Genomic DNA, 19,762 nt, shown 5'->3' with positions numbered 1-19,762 from the left:
AATTATCTTCTTGCACAAGATAATTAAACGAAATTGGAGCTTTCTTGGTAAGTCAAGAAGGCGTCAAGCTATTCAAATCGCAAATCGTCAAGCTTCAAAATCGCTGAAAATCTGCTTAAGTTTTCTTTAAAGGTTCCAGAAATGTGTACAGCTTTTAACGGGAGATATTTCTGTATTATTTACAAAGATTCAAGGATAATTTCAGGAAGGGTTTTAATTTTTTGCCGAAAACCTTCCAGTCTTTTGCAAGATACGTTACTGGTAGAAAAAAGGGTACATTAGGAGTTCATTATTTTCCAGGAACGCTTCTGAATTGTTTTTAGTGTATGTATGTGAAGCTGTAAGTAATTGGTTGAAAAAATATCTGACAACAGCAGCATATTATGTACTCCTATTCATCAAGTGTGTGAACACCCACTTGTCTTTGCCATTCCTCAAATTAAAGTTATGGGGGAGGGAGGGAGATTGTGAAGGAGAAGAATAAACCACAAAGCAGATAATATGTGGAATTTACTTTTACATGTATATATGAGGTATAATTCCACACATTCTATCAATGTAGAAGTTGCAGAGTGAGAGCCCAGAGTCAATATTATAACAAATCCTTTCAACGTCTCTAAGTTTTTCCAAATGCGAGTAACCACAGTGCTTATTATTTCTGGGTTTACACTTTCAAGGTTGCACGACCTTTATTTTCCTTCTTGCAAGCACTTAGGTGACAATGTTTGGAAAACAAGAACGGCCGTACGTGACACATGGCCAACATTGATACCACATTCCTTTCTGAACCCGAGGGTGATACTTCGTAGGTTGGAATATTTTCGTTTTAACCTTTGGATAACGAGCTGGTTGATGTGATACATTAGCTCACCTTGATCGAATTTCCGGGTGAAAAAGTTCACGAATTTCTCCAATTCAATATGCAAATGCGACAATCCACCAGCCCATAAGACGTTCAGTGCCTAAAGTTCAATATGAAATAATTATCATGTGAAGTAAGGACTTGCTCCCAGAATCCACCAGTGACAAATCTACCAATCTTTCTCCTTCCATAACAAAAGAAAGAAATTTAATGTCAAATGTAGGATAAGATAATAATTTCACCAAGTTATTGCAAAGATGAAAATGAAGCGGTTTATGTAAGGTCAGTCTAGGTAAATGGAAACAAATAGCACTACCACCCTTTTAGGGATTTTTGAAATTAAACTTCTGGTGGGTAAAGAGTTGGCAACATAAAGAAGACATTTTGAGAGCTCCGCATGTTTCCAAGCAACTATGTAGGTTTCATAGTTGCTTGAAGGTGACACTGCGAAAAAGGATTTTACCAAATATTAGATATCTTACATTTTCCTCTCTCGCAGATCTGCAAAGCTTTATTTTCCCTGTGGAAAGTAACTGAAAACATTAAAACATTTTGTTATGAATTCAATTTGCCTTGTTGTTTTTGTTGTGCCATTTAGGTGCTACGTATATACTAAGCTGTGCGGAAAATGGAAACAACCAAGCTTGTCCTTCTTCCTATCTGTTTGGAAGATTAGATATTGATGTAAATTGTATTTTTGGATGTCATTTAAATAAATTTCGTGTTAGTTTTTTGTGCGATTTTTTGCAAGATGCTTTCTGATGACATTTGGAAGATTCAAGAAGTCGCATTTTACTCATGGACGCAGATTGAACATCGCTACTGCAGAATTTTAAAAGTCTCTAAACTACACTGAAGAGCCAAAACATTATGACCACTCCTAACTTTTTCAAAGAATTCGTCAGGATGACGTGGAGACCACATGATAAAGTGAGGTTGGTATATAACTGAGGCTGGAGAAGGCCAGGCTTCGTTCGAGCACTTTCTTTCGCGAATTATGGGAAAGGGAAACGATCTCGGCGAATTTGATAGAGGGCAGATTGTGATGGCCCGAAGATTCGAAACGAGTTATCTCAGAAACTGCAAGACTGGTAGGTTGTTCATGATCAGTCGTTGTTAGTACTTCTTCAAAGTGGAACCAATAGTAGGCGTAAAGGTATTGTACGGCCACGCGTCATCAAAGATAAGGGACGTCGGAGAATAGGCCGCTTGGTAAAGCAAAATAAGAGGCAGACAGCTGATCAATTCACAACTCAATGCTGATCAATTCACAACTCAATGCAATGCAGTAACGAGTGAAAGTGTTTCCAAACACACAGTTCAGCGAACACTGTTGGATATGGGACTGCGCAGCAGACGTCCCACTAGTTTGCTTCTATGGACCAATCATCACCGTCAACTATGCCTACAGTGGGCCCGTGAACACCGAGACTGGTCCTTGGATGACTGAAAGAGAGATGTCTGGTCCGACGAATCGCGATTTCTCGTTAATCACATGGATGGTCGTGTCAGGGTTCGCCGTCTTACAGGCGAACAGTTGCTCCCGTCTTGTACCGTTGGTTGCAAACAGGCTGGTGGTGGCGTTATCATGGTTTGGGGGACTTTTCCTGGCAGGCTCTGGGCCCCTTAGTTCTGGTAGAACATACCATGAAGGCTGTGGACTATCTGAACATCGTAGCAGATCAGGTGACCCGTACAAGGCGTCGGTCTTCCACACTGGAAATGAATGACATCTTCCAGCTGGACAATGCCCCATGTCACAAGGCTATAATTGGGCTGGAGTGGACCCAGCAGCATGATGAACTATTCCAATTAATTCTCTGTCCACCAAATTCACCAGATTTAAATCGTAGAGAGCACATTCTGGGTTTCATGGAAAGGCAGCTCAGAGCGGAAACACCCCCATGTCAATAAATCGCAACTTTGAGTGGAAGCTGCTTTAACATTTAGTACAATCTATCTCCAGAAGTCTACCAAGAGCTTGTGGCATCCATGTCAAGGCGAGTCTCAGCTGTTTTTCAGGCTATAGGTTCCACAACACGTTATTGACTGGGTGGTCATAATGTTTTGGCTCATCAGTGTATATATCAGCAGGGTTCCCAAAATAAAATTATTTACGCGAAAAATGAAACGATCGTGCCAGATTCCCAATTATCAAAATATCCCCAGGTAGATAAGTAAAGGAACCTCCTGTCATCCTTCACACGACAGTCAACTATGCCTGGTGTTCCCAGCACACTAAGCACAGTTGACTGTCGTGTGATTAACTACTTTTGCCAGTGTAATCAACTTACACGCATTGGGACACGGCCAAGCGTCACACACGAGCATACTAGTTGACAGTCAACTTAGTTCATCTTTTACAGCGTTGTGGAACAGCTCCTAGAAAAAATTCAGCTTATTAGAAAAGAAAGGTTGATTTAACTAAGTTGCCTCGTGAGAAGACAACGAAATACGCCAGTCAACTAGTCGACAAGCTCTAAAATCTGATTCTACTAACCGCCTCATGTGAGCCTTACTCTCAGGGAGTGTAAGGCTTGACCACGGAGAGATGGCGGATGACCTTCAAGCGGAAACATTTCTTGTACCATTTGTAATAGGCTGTTTGTTATTTGTTTGTAATAGGTATGATCAACGAGAACTGCTCTTACTACTCGGTTCTTTCTGGTTGATTCTACCAATTACAAATGATACAAATGAGGCGGTGAGAAGCAAAAGTGCTGCAAGTGGCAAAATTAAAAATTTGGAAATAACCAGTACAAACGGCAGGTGAACCCCTCCTCTGTCTTGGGGCAAGATATGGTACTAGTAGCCCTGGTAGGTGCTGCTGTACAGCATGATTTAGAAAAAGATTCAATGAAAGTCTACCTAGGACGTTATCTTTAAACTCGTTTAATTCAAAAAGTGAAAATGTCCACTTACATCCCTTTGCTTCTCACTGCCTCAAATGAGGCAGTGAGAAGCAAATGGATGTAAGTGGACATTTTCAAGTTTCGAGTAAAACGACTATAAAGATAACGTTCTAGGTAGGCTTTCACTGATTTTTTTTCTCTAAATTATGCTGTACAGCAGCACCTACCAGGGCTACTAGTACCATCTCTTGCCCCAAGACAGTGGAGGGGTTCACCTACTATTTGTGCTGGTTATCTCTAAATTTTCAATTTTGCCACTTGCATCTCTTTGCTTCTCACTGCCTCAAATGATGTTTCAGCTTCAAGGTCAGCTTCACCATCTCTCCGTGATCATGCTTTAGTCATCGGTGCAATGCGCCTATCTTGCAATTTATCTAAAAGGAAAGGAATACTATACAGTTAAAACAATTAAATTTTGTTTTTATTTTCGGTAACTGATCCTACTCATTGAATAAATCAATGAAAAAACATTAATCTATCGATTTTTCTCTTCCTGTAATTTCAGCCAACAACTTCAAAATAAATTTTTCCATTTCTTAAATCAAGTAAAAACACATGAATATCTAAAATTATGTCAGTGAAATTGAAGAGAAGCTCATTCATTCTTACTTATTGCGTGTTTTGGCAAATCTCATCCCCAGCAAACATTTTCTCGCACTTTGAATTGGTCACATTAAATGTCTAATCTTTAGCGCAAATTAAGCTAGATTTTTTTTTTCACGACACAAAAACTGGTCACGCAGGGTTGGTAATTATTCCACCTAGGCAGGGAGAAATATGGTTGTTTATGTCCATAAAAAAAATAAACTTTTTGTACAGAACTGCTATTAACAGTGCACTAATTTGGTTTCTTATGGAATTTCGCTCTGTGGAAAAAAAGTTTCAGGAAGAATTTAATATGCTTTTGTGCATTTAAGAAAACGTTTTGCAGATGAAAAAATCGTCGCGTGTGACACGCAAAATATTTCCCTGGAATAGTTCGTTAGCGCAGAGAGACACTTAATATGATGTTTGTTTCCGCGAATGATTAAGATTTTTTTAGGTAACAAAAAACTTATATCCAAGATTTGTTTTGATACTTTCCTCTACAACAAGAGGTGAAAATTAAAGCTCTCCACATGCATTTTCTTGAGGCACATACGACAAATTCATTATTTTTAACAATTCTCTTTGTAACGATTCTTCAATTGTAGTTATTAATGACTTCCTATTTTACTTCTTTTTCAGTTGATTGATGACATAAAGTGCTAAACTCACCCCTAAACTTTACCCAATTATAAAATATCTAGCTCTAAACTTGCAGAGAGCACTGTTAAAAAGGAAACTATAGTATTGCTGTGGTAATAAGGCGCCTAATCTTGAGGATGTTCGTTTCGTCTTTGGAGAGAGAAAGGAAAGGAAGTTATACAATACAGAGCCGATTATTGGAATTCCAATTTACCGAAATATCCAATTATCCGAGCCAACCTCTTCATTTTCGTCGTCTTGTGCAGCTTTTTAAGGGCTTTAACATGCTGAAAAAACGAATAAATGTGACATTTCTTCGGTAAAAAACTACAAAATTTATAATTTTCTTTGAAATTAGATTTTTTTCTGGATGAAAGGTACCCTGCTTCACTTGTCTGTTGTCATTTTAGTTATTCTTACATTTTAAAAACTGCTGCTTTTGATCTGAATATATCTTCTTCCGAAAAAAGCGAAATAGAATCATCGGATACCACGAGACAAAGGAGGAGTCAAGTGCCTTCTCTTGGAAAACGGTCAAAGCATAAGAAACACTTGGTACCGCAGTCTGTGTTCTTTCCTTTCAACCGAAGTATAAAATCACTTCCCCGTGCATAAAATAAAACATCCTCAAGGTCTCGTCTCATCCCGAGAGTCTCTGTTCCAACTAACAGACGTGGCACAATCAGATTGGGTTGATTGGAAGAAAGGATTATCTCCAGTTTTTGAAACTTTTGCTGAATACACTCAAATGTGATGTCGAAAGAGATTGCAAAGCCTTTTTTTTTTTCGTGTCCACAATGAGATTGGTGGCATTTAACTGCATTGATACTAGCCGATTTTGATTTGCAGAGTGTACACTCCTGTAATGATTTGATTTCCTTTAAAGAGCTACTGTCGATAGTTGACTTCTATGCATATCCCTATGAGCATGGCAGCAAATAGGTTAGCAATTGAATGAAAAATTATCATATAAGCTTTGTGCTACAATATGATTAAGGTGAAAAAACAACGTAAATAAAGCACAAATATTCGAGAAAATACAGCATATAGCTATTTCAAGGCTACAATGGAGCCTCTTCATCAGTGCAAAAAGCTCACCAACACAACCAGAAGTTGCGAGAGAACTGAAGAAGAGAACTGAAGAGAAGTTCTCTCGCAACTTCTGGTTGTGTTGGTGAGCTTTTTGCACTGATGAAGAGGTTCCATTGTAGCCTTGAAATAGCTATATGCTGTATTTTCTCGAATATTTGTGCTTTATTTACGTTGTTTTTTCACCTTAATCAGGTTAGCAATTGATTAATGCAGAGGTTCCCAAACTTCAGACCTCCGTAGATCTCTCCGGAAAAATTACAAACTTCGCCCCCCCCCCCCGCGTGCAAAAAAAAAAAAAAAGATTTGACACAGAGCGCTTTTTTTTTTACTTTTCATTTATTTATTCATTGTTCTGTATATTTTTCAGAGTCCTTGTCTAATTCTTATTTTTTACATTAATTTTTTGACTTACGGAAGTAAAATTCTGTTTGAAATTCAATTAGGAATTAAAATGTTATCACCAAACTTCTACAACAAGTTTGTTAATAAAAATGAACTTTTTAACTTAGTGAACAAAATACTCGCCTAGCCTAGCTTAAGTGTACATTAATTTTTCTTATGAGTTGTATTTTTATGGTGTCTTGAAAAGTTTGGAGCAAACGTTTTATTTGAAGTATAATACGCCAGCAGTAAAAATGTGCCTCAATGTTTGCATTTTACTTAATATAGTTTGTAACAATAAGAATTTCGTCATGTACACAAAATTAATTAATGCGTAGCGTGTTTACTTCGAGAGTTCCAAGGCGGGAGAGGGGGGGGGGGGCGGAGGGGCTGCTACGTCCTGCATGTACAAGAAAGAACTTTTTAATTCCTCATAAATGTGCTTTCTTTTTGAAATAAAATATCGTTACTCGTCCTTTAATTTCAACTATATTTAACGTTTTAGCTGGATAGCACCCAGACCCCTGGGGTCTGCGGATCACAGTTTGGGAAACTCTGGATTAAAGTGATACTAACAGAAAAGTTTTAGCAAGGATAGATTGTTTTCCTGGCAAAGAAACAACTTTTAGAATTCATTGATATTTATATATGTTTAAATTTTCCATACTACAGTGGTGGACAAAATTATAGACTCAATTTTTTTTTCTTTTTTTTCAATTATAACATGACTCAGTTTAAATTATTTTCATTGAAGTTAAGATGAATAGTTGAAGAAATAGTTCTAAAATTAGTACATCTTATCACCTAAATTAAAAAATTCATGAAATTAGAAAATTTGCAAATTGAATATTTTATCATTACGTGAAACCTGGACAAAAGTATAAACTCAAAAGTAAAAAATCCAGGATTACGAGAAAGTTTCGTTCGAAAATGTTAATTTAACGCCATAGAATGAATAAATGTTGCCATCAGTGATTGCTAAAAGTTTTGTTTTTGGAAATTAATGAGAAACATATAAATGCACCGCTGGACAAAATTATAAACTCATTTTTTTTTTTTTTCATTTTATCAATCATAATTTAACTCGGTTTAAAAAAATGTTCCAGTAAAGATAATAATCACTAAAATAGTCCTAAATTCAGTATAACTCATAACTTTAGAGAATAAATAATTTCATTAAAAAAATTCTCAACTTTTATATCTTAATAACACATGAAACCTGGACAAAAGTATCAACTCAAAACTAAGAAACTCTGAAGTTTGGTAGAGTTGTATTCAAATACTTAATCAGTAAATATCCAAAAATTAACCAATGCTGAATTACAAAATTACAAACTTACGATACTGCATAGACACAATTATAAGCTGATAAAATTTTAATTATTTTTGTTTTGAGTTTAATTAATTTACATTTGCAATTACTTTAGTAAAACAAAAGCAAAGATTTAGGAAAATGTAATTTTGCTATTAACATGGATAAATTGGAAAAAAAAATCAATTTTTGAAAAGTTTTAAAAATTAACACTGCTTTAAATCTAGCCATCAGTGTAAACTACAAACTTTTATAAACGAGTTGGGCCACCATTTTTCTGAATTACCTCGAATATGCGGCTGGGAATAGGTTTCACAAGAGTTTCCAACAGCTGCAGTGGCATATGGTTCTATACTGAAAGTATTGCCCTTTTAATTCCTCTGCGGTTTGGTACTGGTGCCCATCATGATAAACTTTGCGAAACATGGTCTAACAAAGATTTTCAATCGGATTGAGATCCGGACTACGAGCTGGCCATTTGATAACTTTGATACCCCAGAGCTTGAACCATTCTTTTGTACTTTTCGCTGTGTGTACACTCGCGTTATCTTGCTGAAATAACCAGTTACTTCTAGGAATCAGATGAGCAAAAGGTAAGAGATGATCGTCCAGTATTAATTGGTAATCTTCAGCGTTCTGTCTTCCATTGAGAAAAGCCAATCCTGCTTTACCATGTTGAGAGAAACCAGCCCAAACCATTACAGAGAATTTAAAAAAAAAAAAAAAAAATGAGTTTATAATTTTGTCCAGCAGTGCATTTATATGTTTCTCATTAATTTCCAAAAATAAAACTTTTAGCAATCACTGATGGCAACATTTATTCATTCTATGGCGTTAAATTAACATTTTCGAACAAAACTTTCTTGTAATCCTGTATTTTTTACTTTTGAGTTTATACTTTTGTCCAGGTTTCACGTAATGATAAAATATTAAATTTGCAAATTTTCTAATTTCATGAATTTTTTAATTTAGGTGATAAGATGTACTAATTTTAGAACTATTTCTTCAACTATTCATCTTAACTTCAATGGAAAATAATTTAAACTGAGTCATGTTATAATTGAAACAAAAGAAAAAAAAATGAGTCTATAATTTTGTCCACCACTGTATAAGTTGGGGAAAAGATAACCTGGCAGCGTCATAATGCTCTGGTTAGGATCTGCAAAGCATTCATAATGTTGCCAGGTTACGTTTGCCCCTACTATAGAGGTTTGGTGAGAGAGAGAACCTTATTATCCTTATAATTTTCTTACCTTGAAACGCTCTTGAGCTTCCCAGGCTAGTTGGTGTAAGGTACACTCACTCGACAATGAATTAGAAACCCCAAGATTAATATTTTATTGGACCACCTTTTGCACGGAAAACTGTTCCGATTCGTTTGGGCATCGAGTCTACAAGCTTCTGGAGTGCAATTATATCCAGAGAATATTATGCATTGGCTACGCAGCTTTTTAGATCTTGTAAATTAGATGGAAGAAGAGAGTGCTGTCGGATGAGTCTTTCCCATCATATCCCACACACTTTCCATTGGGTTAAGATCCGAGCTATGCGGTGGCCAGGGAAGGTGTTGGAACTCAGACTGATGCTCAGCGAACCAATTTTCAACACTTCTGGCACTATGTATAGTTGCATTATCGGTTATGAAGTATCTGTCGCCTACAGGATAAAAATGAAACATTGCAGGGTGCACTTGATCTGCCAGTATATCGAGGGTATCGCATGGTTGTTTTGTTAACCTTTGAGGAATATCAGGGCACCGCTTCAAAGCCAGCAAAACATGCTCCATGTCTAGGTACCCCCTCCAGACCCTGGCACTATGAGTAAGGCAAAATGGTTTCTAATTCATTGGCCAGTGTGTGGGGGGGGGGGGGATGCAAGAGAGATCTTGTTCAGGTAGACCAGATGAGAGATAGATTAGATCTCTCCTGCAATGTGTTTGTGATTACCTTGCGTTTGGAATGAAGCATTGCGATTATTAGTAATATCGTTCTGATAGATTTTTCTCTGCGTTTATTGTTGTAACGATAGTAATAAAACTGTGCCTTTAAGATAAATTTTGTATATAATTGAGCGCGAATAAACGTTATTGCAAATAGCTCTATACTTCGGTTCACACTATTACATACCATCCTTAACCAACCAACGACAGGATTATACTCGTCAGTGTTACGACAGCACAAAAATATCTTACACTTTTGAGATTCTTTAAATATAACCCTCATAGATATAATAGCGAATGATCGAATAAAGCTCCTAACGTGATCAACAATGAAACTCGTTCCACGTCATGATTAATTAGATAGTATCTTCTGGCAATATTTGACATGCAGAGAAAGGCTTTATTGTGACGAGGCTGAACTGGATCCGGTATCTTAACTGTTTTACTGGTAAGACTCATTTTAGGAGAATTGAGAAACAGAAAAGTGATCAACAATGAACCCTATCTACTGGAGTTTAGGGTTAATCCACTGGAGTGGAAATTTTAATTCTAACTATTAAAATATCACCAAACAGGCAATTGCTTCATTCAAATGTAGACGCAATTTTCACCTGTCCTACCTTGACGGGTGACTTTCTAGTACATAATAAGAGTGAATTAATGAAAAACATCCAAGTTTTTTGGTTTTTATAATTACTTTATTTCACACTTTATATCTGAAAAATTTAGTAAATTAGTATACCAAAAAAATGCAGTCACAAATTTAACAATTTTTAAGTATTCATATTTTCACACATCAAATTATAGATAACACTATTTTTTTACACACGCATTACATTTTCAACATTACCACTTACAGCATAATACATATTTCTACATACAAAAAGTCATAATTTTAAGCTTCAAACTTGAGTTCTAAATATTCATTAAAAATATATAAGCTTTCTGATACAAAATCTTTTGAATCTTGTACAAAAATATCTAAATTGTATCAAATAAATTACTTTTTGAGAGAAAATGATGGATTATCTGGGTGTTGTAGTTATTTCAATCAAATTGAAATACTAAAGATGAGTAAAAAATATTACCTACAAAGTATGCAGGGAAATCAATTAAAGGCAAAAACAAAATTAAAGGAATTGGCAAAAAAATTTTTTTTTTTCATTTTTAAACTGCGGTACTCTCGGTATACGCGTTTTAAACACTCATACACATGCAGGTATGTAAGTACACGGCGCAGTATCAGTCTAGAGGTGATTCGGAATGATCTCTTGAAATTTAAGAAACAAAACACTGTACTTTTTTTTTCTTTTTCTTTAACTACAAATAGAATAAAAGTAATATCGAGTGAAACATACTGCCGTGGACAGGTAAACTGCTGTATCTGTAGAAATAAGCTTTCGAGATGTTTGAAAAAACGCGTTTTGGATTTAATACTAACAATAGGGAAATGTCGGAAATACAGTTTTTGTTCCTTTAGTAGAAACTAAATAAGCAACCTAGTACAATAAAGCTAACGTACAATAGATGACAAAAAATGCGATAAGTTAAATATTTGAGGTTACTGACCTTTTCCTGCCCACAACAGTATAAACGTATATACACATTAGGTCCTGCCTCCAAATGCTTTTGTTTAAATTTTTCATAACAACATACTAAATTGATAAAATTTCAATTTATAAATCTGTACCTCAGGGCCAGAAGGACGTAAATCACATTATGGTAATTTCACTGCAGAGAGGAAAAACCTTTTTCTGGCGCATGCAAAGGATGGGACGCGCGCTCTTGTAACCTTGGTAAAAAATTGAAAAGGATTTTTTTCAAAAAAGAATTACACTCACATGGCTCGATGTGGACTGGGCTTCTATATACAATGCACATAAGTCAACACAATAAAAGAAAAATCGCAATTTTTGGACTTACGTTCGTCTGGCGCTGAGGTACAGAAATAGCATATATATATATATATATATATATATATATATATATATATATATATATATATATATATATATATATATATATATATATACACACATTTGTAGAGCAATTAAAACAAGAAAAAGAAAAAAGCAGTTGGTTAAATGTATCAATTATCTAATCTGTAACCCAGTTCGTTTCATATATTTTGGGCATCACACAGTCAATAGTTCGGAATGCTACACAAAGCGGTATTGAAGTTCTGTGTCTTCTGTGCGAAGGTGTTTAAGGCATCGGGAGTTGATAACCTGACTTTGACGTAACCCCGTAAAAAGAAATAACAGGATGTGTGAAACGAACTGGATTACAAATCAGACGTTAGTCCTGAAATAAAAGGCTCGCACATCGAGAATTTGCTCCTAAAAAAAGCTAAGATATTTCTCTTTGCATTTATGTAGCACTTGTTGTTATATTTGCAATAGTTTCGAAAATATGATTTTTAAACATCGGATCCATCGTTTGTGATAATCCTTTGTTACAATTAACGCCAATACATTTTATGACATTTTTTTTAAATTCATAATAGTTTTTACAAAAACTGATGGCTGATATTTTTAAACGCAACAAATATTAAAATGCTGGATCAAAATGTATGCTTAAAAAGTTAATACAAGAAAAAATATTTTTGAAAATATTGATATACTAATACAGTAAAGGTTAAATGCAAAAAAATATTTATGCTAAATGGTTGTCTTAATACTTTGCATCAAAAATAATTCAGCCTCTACATTTAGAAGTAAATTATTTTATGGCAATTTTATTTTATTTTCTTTAATTATAAGAATTTTCATAAAAACCAGTGACCACAATTTTAAAAGGCAATATATGTTAAAATGCAGAATCAAAATGCATGCTTAAACATTTTATGTAAGAAAAAATCTTCTTGAAAACATTTATTTACTAATACAAAAAAGGTTGAATTGAAAAGAAACATTTATACTAAAAAGTTGTCTTTTTTTAAATTTTTGAACACAGAAACGGTGTTCCAAAATTAACACAAGATTTCAATTTCACACCATTTTTGCCGTGAATTGTCTGTAGCCATACAAAAATGACTGCTGAGAGTTTAGGGTTAGTAAAAATGGAGGGTGTGTGTTTTACTACCATACAGTCAGTGGAACAATTCAATTACTGCATGAGGCTTTTCATGGTCGTCTACTTTCTCGTTTCGGTGATTAGAATTGGCACCCTAGACCGTGTGATTTAACATCATTAGATTTCTTCTAATGGGGTTATTTGAAGTCAAAGGTCTATGTCAACAAGCCCACAACCACCCGTGCATTACTATGTTGTGATATCGAGAGTTAAAACAGTAACTGCTTGACCAACCTCAATTTTTACAATTTTTGAAATAATAGTTCAATAATGAAAACTCGTTATTGTGTATCGTATAACACGCTCCATGTTTAATAACCCGAAACTCTCATTTGTCAAATTGTACTTTTGTCAGGGTTGCCGATACTTTACTAAAAAAAATAGCGGCAAATTCAAATCTTGCGTAAATTTTGGAAACTTTTTTTTATTCAGAACTAAGCTCAAACATTGGGAATATGTCTCAAAAAGGTGTAAAGAGGCAGAACTAGATCAGGAAGTAAGAAAATTAAGTAAATAAATAAGTAATGAGGAAACATTCATTTAAAAGTTAAAACTGATGGTGAAGTATTTTACAAATGACGATAATGCTTAGACTCAAATAAGATTTTGGATATTTACAAACACGTTAAAAATTCACAAGTGATATAGCCAGACCGCGAACAAATGACCCTTGTCCATCATTTCAGAAAACGAGTCCATTCCTTAAAATAGGTAGAGAAGGAAGAAAGGACGTGTGCCATATTTTAGAGTTCAACAACATTTTGGCGATATGAAGAAAAATGCGTTCCTAGCATATTTTCGTTATGCGATTACTCGGGCCTGAAAGGTTTAAGTTGCACCAATAACTGCATTGAGTTGGCGAAAAAGTAAAAATGACAAACTTTGCATTCTTCATTGTAACCCTACTCTCGCCAATTTTGAATTGAAATTCATTATAGGAGGCGTTGCTATCTCTGACCAATGGCTACTAAAAGAAGTAAAACCCAGACCCACCCACTTAAGATAAGACCTGTCCAATGAGACATCTGTCTTGACAGCACAAAATTAAAATGTTTCACCTCTTTTGTTAATTTCCTAAATTCCAAGGTGACGTACTCAAGCTTTAGAACCAATGAAGCATTTGCAAATTCTGCTCCTCAACTTTTTTCTCCATATCTCCCCTTCAGGAAAATGGACACTTCTGAAACAAGGCGTAGCCAAGGGTCAAAGTATCTTTGCGGTCAGACTTTGCCAATAATATTTCATTGAAACAATCAAGTTCAGTCTTCGGATTTGAACACAAGTAAATTAATGATATCGCTTCAAGCAACGACATAAATTGTTTTATGCTAATGAAAACATTAAGTAATTGCATACATAATTCGTTAGTAGTAAAATTTAAAAACCACGCAATTTAATGTTAGAATCAAAGCTCCATAAATACAAAAACAACTACAATTTAAACATGTTGCACAATAGTAACTTCTTAACATTTCAATCACACAAGCATAACAAACACAACATCACATATACATAACAGATAAAAATAACATTTAACGATAGACATTAAACTTTACACGCGATACAAATTAGATAAGTACAAATGAGAGCTCGAAAAATCTCAAAAACCGAGACATTGTAGCTGATGTCGCAGTTTTTGAAAGCGATTGGTTGCCTGGATTTGATGTAGGATCATGAGATAAGAGCTAACCATACAAGAGGTAAAATAATTCTGCAGATGATAATCTCTTCATAGCAAAATTCCGTGAAACAAGTATAGCTAGCTGTGTCCATGAAACATAATTTCTGTCCAGACTCAATAAAATACACAAATCAATTAAAAATATGACAATACCGCCAAATGCGGCTTTTAATGGAATAAAATTGTTGAAAGTTAATTTTTTTTTTTTTGGATTGGACAAAATTTAACCCTATTTATTGTCATATACCCTAGTTATTGTCAGGGGATATTTAACCCTATTTATTGTCAGACAGTTTGGAATAAGCTTCAAGTCACGTACCGTCAACATTTACTAATTGCACACGATCGACCTACATGGATTTGCTGTAGCTCCACCGGAAATTAGTCTAACTCAAAATATAGGGTGATGGTGGATACAATTTCAAATTGCTATACGTTTTGCATCATATATTGTGTTTGAATTTTGTAAATTACACGTGATTGGTTATACATACATAGAAGGTTACAGATGTCCAATATGCCTTTGTTTGGCTAAACGAATGACATCTGGACGGTAGCCCAATTCATCCCACACTCGATGAATCTTGCGTTACTGAGTTCACCACCGCTGTGATACGGTTTCGCATGTCATTCAAATTTGTAAGAAGAGGTAGTACGTAAATAGCATTATTCACGAATCTACACAAGAAAAAATAGCAGGGTGTGAAATCAGGAGACCTCGGTGGCCAGAACAGAAGTGCTAAATCGTCATTTCCCATGTGACCTACTCATTGCTGAGGTACAACTGATGCTCAAGCGTACTAAGCTTTTGGAGCACTCTAGTGATTAGTATTCAATACTTTACAGCATCCACTGTGCACTACAAAATTTTAAAAGTATTTTTTTTTCTGAAAGAGCATGCTTACTAGCATAGGATTTAACATTTTTTTTAATAGTTTGACAAAGTTTAGCATTTTTAACAATTACTTTAATCGATACACAGTTTGAAATTAATTTTTTACGCCTCTGAACATGACATGTGAGGAAATGCCATTCACTGATGCCATTAGCGCACAGCGCAGATTGTAATAACCTGGCAACACGATTGACAGCAAAGCGTAAGCATTTAGCGCACCCATCACTTGTGATGTCATAAAGACCACGCCTTATTTCCAAAATCGGACATTAAAAAAAAATTAAATATAAAAAAAACTGTTGGGAAAATAAAAGTGTTTCCTCTCTCCATGTTATTTTTTGCATATTCTATCAATTTCAGTGACTAAAAGAAGTAGTTTTTACTTAAGGAAACAACCCCATTCAAGAGCAACGTATAGTGCACGAAATATAGCAATATGAAATTTTGTCCGTCTTTTCGAATTACTCCATAAATAAATGCTAAAATTATTTTGTAAATACAGACACTAAATTTTTATTAAATTTTATAACATACATTTTTGTAAAAATATTTTTCTCGATATCGGTCATTGTACGGCAAGTTCAGTTATAGGGTATGTTATTGGTTTTCGAAGTATTCCTTTGTTCAATCAAAAGTAGTTCTGTCCTTCAGAGGATATGTAGTTAAAGTTGTATGGCATTCGCGATGAATTTTCCTCAAATGCCACAAGCACGTACAGTAAACTCCCTATTATCCACGGAATAGGTAGGCACGATAACCGCAGATAAGCGAAAACCGCGGATAATCCGAATAATGGGGGCCGTTGTGGCCTGATCGGTAAGGCATTGGACTTGGGGCCGGAGGGTCTCGGGTTCGATCCTCGCTGGTCGAAGATCCACCGTCGTCATCAATGGCGACTGGGCGACGTTAAATATGCTCGTAGTCATAATGTCCTCCATGTGAAACGAAACCTCTGAGGGTGCCAGACCAGAAAGTTATTCGGCTCCTGGCCTGGTTGTAAATTCACGAACTGTCTGTCCATAGATGGCACCACCATCTATTTTGTTGCCTTCTGAAGGCAAGGCACCTGGCACGCAGTCCTTCATTGTTTGAGGGCCAGAGGTCCCGTTGATAGTTGATAATAATCCGAATAATAGGTAAAAAACAATTCTTTGGATACACAATAACTAAAAAATATTAATAACGCTCAGACAAACATTTAAATTACAACTAAAAACATTGCTACATTGCATCTACTAATATTGAATATAAAAAATATATTTAAAACCTAAAAGCGAACCATAAAACAATCATAAAGCTTTAAAAAAAAATGAAAATACCCGCAGATAATCCGAACCGCGGATAATCCGACCGCTGATAATCGGGAGTTTACCTCATTATTTTTCATTTGTAATAAAATTCCCGTAACGCTACTAATTTAAGTCATCCTCACAATTAACTTGTTTGTCCCAACTTGTTTGTGGAGGCCTTAATTAGAACTCATAGTTGCAACTGTTTTTGTAACAAGCTCTATATCATGAACACAAGGATACAACTCAATAGATAAGTAAATTAAATCACCATTTTCTCCAAGCTCTCGCTCTAGCGTTTTGCACACTGCTTCAGACCGTCGGAAACAGTCCTTTAGCCATTTTTGCATATTAGCCGTCACTAATCTAAAAATCTTTCAAATACGAAATACAAAATATCAATTTTCACTCATTTTTAAAATTGGTAGATAACTCTTCAAAACCAAACCGAACTAATGCATTTTGTTTTGCACATCAGAAGAAACGAGTTTAGCAATGATGTGGTAGAACTAAAAGAAATGAAACGTTATCGTCAAAATAGCGTAATATCTTCGTGTTTATCTAAAAGAGAAATAACTGTGATTAAAAAATAAATAAATTTCCTTTTTCAAGTCCTAAGCGTTTTATAACTTTTTCTTGAACAACTCAAGTAATACAAAATTCACAGATTTTTCCATACATTGCTGAATAGTTTTTCATACAATGCTGAACATATTATTTCACTTACTCAGCAGATAAATTAACAGAAGTATGCATATCATAATCGTGTTAAGGTGGAATATTTATAGTACTATGAAGTAGGTGTAACTATTGTCAAAATTTTGGAAGAAAAAAAAAGTCTACGCCATTTAATGTTTGATCAAAGCATTATGTCAATTTGATAGGTTTTTTTAAAGAGTTGTTTTACAGAATATAAAACTTGAGAAAGACAATGCTGGTGTAACTTATGTTGTTCAGCAGCTTTACGTACAGCTGCATGCTTCTCTATTTATTGAAAACTCTGTTTCATTTTTTCAGGATGTAAACTCGACAACTTATTTTTTTAAAAAGGAAATGAAGCATTAAGAAACAAATACTTTGACAAATAGAGTTTGTGCGGTCGTTTTGGGACACCCTGCACAGAAACATATATACTTTTTATTAAGCTTAAATATAATTTCTATGGATTTCAAACCTCCATATGAAACTAATGAATGGTACTTCATTAAAACTGAATTGAATAACTACTCTACAGTGGAAAAGTACTGTTTGAAAAATTACAAGACTTCAATTTTCAAATAAAAGGAAGGTTAACAAACACTAATTTAAAACAAATTTATGGCCATACTATTAAAGTATGAAACAGTGCCATCATTTGGAGTTTTTCTAGAGGGGAAGAAAAGGGTATACATATTAACAGTAAAGTACTTCAAAAAGCAACTAAATTTACGCCCACTTATTTGTAAATACATTAATTTTTCACAGACAGAGGCACACTTGACCCCTCCTACCCCCCTCCCCTTTCCTAAGTGACTAGCCTGGTATGAAACACAACCGTTAGTTAATTAAGATGATATAGATCAAATTTTCTTACTACAGCTCATCTTTTTTTTAAATAAACAGCAATTTCGAACATACTTGGAACACAAACACGAACAACACAATTCTTAGAGCCTGAATTTATTGGACATTTTATTTTCATTTTAATAGCTTTCACACATTTATTTTTAAACATAAATGTTAAGAAACATAAAAGATACGTTATGTTATGTTAAGTGATTTTCCAAATAAGCCTTTTACACAAAGGAACCCTGCCACGAGTTTTAATTCCTAAAAAGCTACTAAAATCAATTAAATGCTCTAATTTTTTAACATATAAAAATACATTGTAAAAATAGCCAATTGTATTACCAATATGTAAATTGCCAATATAAAACTCATTGATAAAATTTACATTAAAATGACAAATACTACTTTGTTTTCTTTCTTCTGTTGCACAGGAATTATGTTCTTATTGACAGTTTTTAAATAAATTTTTCTTTTAGACTATAATTACTCAATTACCGTAACTACTTTCACTCAGTAATTAATATTACTGTAGCTACACTCAAACCTTCTTCAATGTCAGGAAAAGTATATCAGCAAACTCTTCAAATGGCAAGAAAAAACTAGAATACTGACATTTGGTTAAGCAAAATGCAATAAAGGTCACTTTATTAAATTTTATTTCATTGCTGTCTTTTAACGAAAAAAAAAGCCTTTTTTTCCTCAGTATCCTCCATACAATTCCAGAAAAGTGGTACATCAATTTTGATTTCGGCATCCTTTTTACAGACAAATATACATATATACAAATTTTAAACATTAAATAAACCGTCACAAATGTATAATGAACACAATTTTCACACAATTCACTGTCTGTAGCAGTTCAAACACAGACCAGCTTTTTCTATCATAGTTTAAATCATTTTGGAAAACTTACAAAATCCTTACCTTTCAAGTTTGTACCGAATAAATTTACACAACTTACAATCCTTACAACATATAACAAAAGAACAATACTTTCACGTTATATGTTTTCAACATTTAATACACATTGTAACTAAAAAAAAACAATAGTGTTCGTTAAAAATATTGCACAAAAATCAGAATTTTTAAACAGCTGCACTGTTTCTTTTTGTAAGTGATTTATTATTTTCAATCCTAAAAAGGTTTTTAAAAAACTTTTTTGGCTGTTTAGCATAACTTTCAAATTAGAATTTCTAAAATGCTTGAACATAGGTTAAAATTTGTATACATTTATTAAAATTCTTTGCAAAATATAAAAATAGACATTAAAGGAAAAAGTAAAATGATCTAATAAAATATTTGTGCTTTACTAAATAGGAAACGGATTATTAAAGGTGAAAAAAAAGAGAGATCAATATTTTAAATTTAAAAAAATCCTAATTTTTTAACCATTAAAAAAAAGTAACTTTATACAAAAAAAAAAACTGAATTAATTTCAGAAAAAAAAAATACATATCCGTTAAAAAATACTCAGTTTAAAAAACTGGAATCAAATAGTAAAACATCTAACACATGGGAAAAATAAGAGGTTTAGGGCAAATGGTTTTTA

The sequence above is a fragment of the Uloborus diversus genome, chromosome 9, assembly GCF_026930045.1.
Source record: "Uloborus diversus isolate 005 chromosome 9, Udiv.v.3.1, whole genome shotgun sequence".
Taxonomy (NCBI): Eukaryota; Metazoa; Arthropoda; class Arachnida; order Araneae; family Uloboridae; genus Uloborus; species Uloborus diversus.
Note: the sequence above shows the minus strand (reverse complement) of the source record.